Below are 6,928 nucleotides of genomic sequence, written 5' to 3'. Positions count from 1 at the left end.
CAGATTCAGATTACTTTAATCGCCATTATGTTTACAAAACACATAGCAACGTGATACGGCATATACAGTACAATGCATACTTTTTTTCACTAATAAAAAAGTGCAAAACAGGTCAGACAGTGAGACAACGACAAGACAATAAAGTGCAATGGCTGAGACATGTTGTCAGTGCAAAATGAAGTAGGAATTCCAGCCCTAGCAGCTCACCATAGAGGGGGGGGGACACCCGACTCATTTACTAGGCGAGAAACTGAGTCTGTGGCAGTGTTAATCTCGTCAGCAATTTTTTATTTTAGTTTAGTCTTCTTAAGTCATGTGTCAAATGCTCTTTTTCGTTTTCATCATATTTAGTCAACTACAGGTCTGAGCATTTTAGTCTTTGTTTAGTCTCAATTTTAGTCTTTTTTGTTTAGTCTCGCCACTCAGTTACAGCCTCATAAGTTGGCGTGAACTTTTTCTAACAAAAAAAGCTAACATTAGTGCTAGCTGGTTAGACTTATGTAAGCTATTTAATCTGTTCTATTGTGGTGGATCAACATAATGTAGCGATCCGTCATGCAGTAATGTAGGGAAGAAGGAGGAGTGTTTCCTTTTCTGTATGGTGCTTTATTTCCAGCTCAATATGGGGTTTTACATGTTGATACTTCCCTTCTCATACACAAAACAGCTACCTGCTATATGCTAGCTTCACAACAACAATGTAACATGCGGTCCATCCTCCCATATCTCCCGGGGGAAACAACACCCCAGCATAACAGTGGTGCCCCTAAGACCATACAAGTGACATTCACCCACAGAATGATGTGTTGGGGATAAGGGTTCTGCACGGACAATTATGTTTGTTACTTTCTGTTGGCAAACGAGTTCCTGTTAGCTAGCAAGTAAACAGTCTTGACGTTGAAGTTGATGTTGAATAATGCAAGATTTTATTTTGCAAACTACAATTTGTGTCGTCGTTTTAGTCAACAACATTGCATGAATAATTTCGTCACGTTAGTGTCACATGATCTCCATTAACGTGACGTTTCATCTCGTTGTCGTCAGGGGGGAAAGCTTCGATGACGACCATATTTAGTGATCATTTTTTGTTGACTAATTAACACTGGTCTGTGGCGGGTGTTCAGTGTATTGGGCAGCCGTAGCCGCTTGCCGTGGGGAAGCAGGGTGAAGAGGTTGTGACCCGAGTGGACGGGGTCTGCCATGATCTTCCTCGCCCTCCTCAAGGCCCTGGTGGAGTGTAGGGACTCGAGGGAGGGAAGGGAGCAGCCGATCACCCTCTCCGCGGAGCATATCACCCGCTGCAGCTTGGCCTTGTCCCTGACCGTGGCTGCAGGGAACCAGGTGATGATGGAGAGGGTGAGGATGGACTCGATGATGGAGGTGTAAAACTGGGCTATCATGGTCGACCTCGGCAGCCTGAACTTCCTCAGCTGACGCAGGAAGAACATCCTCTTCCGGGCCTTCTTATTTCTTACAGCTAATGGGGATCCTAATAAAAGTCACTCAATGAAACATGTACTACGCACAACATATGATACTATAACATGTACAACGCACAACATATGATACTATAACATGTACTACGCACAACATATGATACTATAACATGTACTACACACCACAAATGATATTATAACATGTACTACGCACAACATATGATACTATAACATGTACTACGCACAACATATGATACTATAACATGTACTACTCACAACATATGATATTATAACATGTACTACTCACAACATATGATACTATAACATGTACTAGTACACACCACATATGATACTATAACATGTACATTAAGATGCAGCACATGTAGTTTACTTGTAGTTTACAGCAGTTATGCAGCACATGTACATTACTATATCTTTGCAGTTTCCTGTCGAAAACCTTCAGCTTCTTCAGGTCATTCAGTAGGTTTGAGTGTCGTTACAGCTGTGAGAGAGAGTAGGGCTGGGCGATATGGCCTAAAAATTAAATCGCAGATTTTTTCACACCACATCAGATTTACATCGATTTTTTTCTCCTAAAAACTAGAAACACCAAGGAAATCATTCAAATAAGATTTGATTTGATTGACACAAAAATGATCAAACCAAGATGAATTTCCCTATGGGGATTGAAGTGCAAACCTAACTTTCACCAATCTTCACAAAAAAATGTATAATATATATATATATATATATATATATATATATATATATATATATATAAATATATATATATATATATATATATATATATATATATATATATATATATATATATATATTAGGGATGTCCGATATTATCGGCCGACCGATATTATCGGCCGATATCGGCAGTAAAATGTGATATCGGAAAATATCGGTATCGGTTTAAAAAAGAAAAAAACAATAACAATATTTGTTATATATATATCCAGTGAAATTATTAGTTACCTGAAATTATTCCATTTTTTGGGGTGGGAAACCCTGCATATATCGGTATCGGTTGATATCGGTTGATATCGGTATCGGAAATTAAGAGTTGGACAATATCGGAATATCGGTATCGGTAAAAAAGCCAATATCGAGCATCCCTAATATATATATATATATATATATATATATATATATATATATATATATATATATATATATATAAAAGGCTACTCTTGATCAAACAAAGATGAATGTCCCTATTGGGATTAATAGTGCAATAACTAGCTTTTTCACCAAACTTCACTTAAAACAAATAAAAGGTGCCTCTTGATCATCAAACAAGAAGGAATTTCCCTATTGGGATTAATAACGTGCAAATCTAACTTTCACCAAACATCACTTTTTATAAAATAAAAGGTGACTCTTAAAAATTAAATAAAAGATTCAGTAGGTTTGAGTGTCGTTAGAGCTGTGAGAGAGCAGCTGGTGAGACGATACTGAGTGTGTCAACATGCTGACTGGCAGAGACGACCTGAACTCACTCAGGTTGGAGTATCATGAAGTTCAGTGTTTGTGACTTTCTTCCACCTGTTTTTCAAACGAGAGCATAGTGACACCAAGATACTTATATTCCTGCACATGTCAAGCTCTCAAGTTGTGTCAACAAGTGTGTATATAATATATATATGTGTGTGTGTGTGTGTGTGTGTGTGTGTGTGTGTGTGTGTGTGTGTGTGTGTGTGTGTGTGTGTGTGTGTGTGTGTGTGTGTGTGTGTGTGTGTGTGTGTGTGTGTGTGTGTGTGTGTGTGTGTGTGTGTGTGTGTGTGTGTGTGTGTGGTGTGTGTGTGTGTGGAGGTCAATGTCAAACTAAAGTATCTCTTTCTAATGGGTAGAAAAACAAGCACTTAGAGAGAGAGAGAGAGAGAGAGAGAGAGAGAGAGAGATAGATATACAGAGAGAGAGAGAGAGAGAGAGAGAGAGAGAGGAGAGAGAGAGAGAGAGAGAGAGAGAGAGAGAGAGAGAGAGAGAGAGAGGGAGGAGAGAGAGAGAGAGAGAGAGGGGGAGGAGAGAAGAAAGAGAGAGAGAGAGAGAGAGAGAGAGAGAAGAGAGAGAGAGAGTAGAGAGGAGAGAGAGAGAGAGAGGAGAGAGACAGATAGAGAGAGACAGCTGAGAGAGATAGAGAGAGGCAGAAAGAGAGAGGAGAGAGAGAGAGAGAGAGATGAGAGAGAGAGAGAGAGAGAGAGAGAGAGAGAGAGAGAGAGAGCGAGAGAGAGATGAGAGACTTTTTGATGTTCTTTCTATTAAAACATGTCAACTAAAAACAGTCAATAGAGACACAAAAATCTCACGGCATCTTCATAAAAACCAACACACACACCCACACACTCACCCCGCACACACACCCACACACACTCGCACGCACACACTCGCACGCACACACCCACACACACACACACACACCCCACAACCACCCCTACACACTCCAAAAACCTCCTCCAGCACATAAAAAACCACTTGACATTCAAAATCATATGTTCAGCCCCTCCCCCCCCACAGTACCCATTGCATTCCCCAGTCCCCAAACACTCTCCACCCGGTCCTGCCTCTCCCTCTGGATCTCCACCATACTCTCCTCCACAGAGTCCCTCACGATGAACTTGGTGACGACCACGTTCCTGGTCTACCCAAAACGGTCCGATGCAGGGTCCACGCCGGGTCCATGAGGTAGACGTGGGAGGCAGGCCAGCGGTCAGGTTAAACCCAACCCCTCCAGCCTTGAGTGACAGGAGCAAGATGACGAGGCCGCGGCCGGGGCTCTGGAACTCCCTGATGACCTGGGCCCGCCTCTTCTGGGTCAATCTGCCGTCCAGACGCACAAAACTGAAACCATGGTCCCTGAATGGGGTCTCTAGTATGGTGAGGAAACGTTCGAACTGAGAGACCACCACACTCTTGATGCTGCCGTCCTCATCGCGCACCCCTGAGCAGGCTGTCCATCAGAGCTTTAACCTCCTCCTCTTCCATCTCCTGTGGGAACTCCACCAGCCGACTGGCCCTGATCTCACCTCGACAGCGCGCATGTTCCTGCTCCGTGCTGACGACCAGAGTGATGCAAGAGCGGCAGTAGACATGAGCACAGTGTGTGATGACAGGCAGGCGGACCGACTCCAGGCAGACAGAACACTCCTCGTCTGAACCGCTGAACAGGCCCCCGCCCAGGCGCTCCACCAGACGCCACCGCAGCTCGTTCACCTCACTGCTCTTGGTGCGCCGGAGGGTGATGCATTTCACCAGGGTCTTGTCGCCCTGAGTAACCGGCATCTGGATCACTCTGTCCCACCCACACCTTCACCTCCTTCTGCGATGTAATATTGACCCCAAGTCCAGGAGAGAACAGGACAGCCACCCCTGCACTATTATTAGTGCCATGACTCATCACCAAACCCCCCCCCCCCCCAACTGAGAGAGAGAGAGAGAGAGAGAGAGAGACAGATAGAGAAGAGAAAGAGACAGAAAGAAAAAAGAGAGAGAAAGGCTAAACAGAGGAGTGTGATGATGGATGGAGGGATTGATGGATTGAGGGATGGATGGATGAACAAAACATCTCTCTCCTCACTTCCACTGGTCTACCGCAGAACAATCTGTGGTAGATGAGTAGGTGCAAGCTAATTAAAAATAATGATGAATTTGCAAGCTAATAATACACAGAAAACACAGAAATCACACAGAAAACACACAGAAATCACACAGAAAACACACAGAAATCACACAGAAAACACAGAAATCACACAGAAAACACACAGAAAACACAGAAACCACACAGAAAACACTCTTTCTGCCACAGCTTTCACTTATCTTGCGCAATAATTCCCACAGATTTGATTTCAGAGCAGGTGATGAATTAGAAATAATCCACTTGATGAAGTAAAATTGGATGCAACTGAATAAAACCCCGGCTTGAGTGGAAACAGACGACTGACGAGCTTCTAAAAGAGAAAGTAAATAAAGACACAAGGTGCAGCTGAAGGTTAAATATTGGGTCCTCTTAAGCGTCGGACGGCCGTCACGCACTCGCACGCACGTGGCGGCACTTTGCTCTCGTCTGCCGGCTCCGGGCTGCATTTTTTCACGATCATCCAACACATTGTTTGAAAGTTGCATTTGCCGCCTTTCGATCGTCACCTCACTCAACCTATTGCGTGCTTCGGGTCTCGAGTTACAAGACGAAATATCCGGCGAGCGTCATTTGACAAGCCATTCCGACGAGTGACCACGTCCGCTTGTACACGGTCCTGAACGGACCAGTCACCGCTGATGGCGAAAATTATTGACCACCGTTGTAGCCAAGGAAATCATCTGGCAACCACTAAACAGAAATGTGAGTACACTAGAATTTTACTACAATAAAAATAGCCCCATTTTTGCAGGTGACACTCTGTGAGTTTGTGTTGCTGCACAGCGAGATGAGGTGCGTTTGATTTCTATCACAGTCCAGTTGAAATGCTCCTAGGAGAGGCAGCGGATGGATGGACGAACAGGTGGATGAACGGATGGATGGATGGATGGATGGATGGATGGATGGATGATGGATTAACAGATGGATGGATATATGATGGATGATGGATTAACGGATGGACGGTTGGATGGATGATGGATTAACAGATGGATGGATATATGATGGATGATGGATTAACGGATGGACGGATGGATGGATGATGGATTAACAGATGGATGGATATATGATGGATGATGGATTAACGGATGGACGGATGGATGGATGGATGATGGATTAACGGATGTATGGATAGATTATGGATGGATGTATGATGGATGGATGAATAGATGGGTGGTTAGATAGATGGATGGGTGTTTATATAGATGATTGGTGGTTAGATAGATGATAGATGGATTGTTAGATAGATGATAGATGGGTGGTTAGATAGATGATAGATGGAATGTTAGATAGATGATAGATGGGTGGTTAGATAGATGATAGATGGGTGGTTAGATAGATGATAGATGGTGGTTAGATATATGATAGATGGGTGGTTAGATAGATGATAGATGGGTGGTTAGATAGATGATAGATGGATCTTTAGATAGATGATAGATGGGTGGTTAGATAGATGATAGATGGGTGGTTAGATAGATGATAGATGGATTGTTAGATATATAATAATAATAATAATAATAATTCATTTAATTTATATAGCGCTTCTCAATAACCCGAAGTCGCTGACAGTAGTCGGGAGCAGGGGTACAAACAAAGAAACGAAAGCAAAGAAACAAAAACAAAACAACAAAGAAACAAAAACAAAAGGAACATGAGACCATGGGGGGAACGGGGGAGACAGCCTGATGGCACAAAAAAAAACTGGAGACATATCAATCAGGTTGGAGGGGAGGGGGGGGGGTTTAGGGGTGGGGGGGGTTGAAGGCAAGGGAGAACAGGTGGGTTTTGAGGCGAGCTTTGAAGGTGGAGAGTGTAGGGGAGTCTCTGATGGACTGGGGGAGGGAGTTCC

Source organism: Notolepis coatsorum, assembly GCF_963971535.1.
Source record: "Notolepis coatsorum genome assembly, chromosome: 13".
NCBI classification, from domain to species: domain Eukaryota; kingdom Metazoa; phylum Chordata; class Actinopteri; order Aulopiformes; family Paralepididae; genus Notolepis; species Notolepis coatsorum.
Note: the sequence above shows the minus strand (reverse complement) of the source record.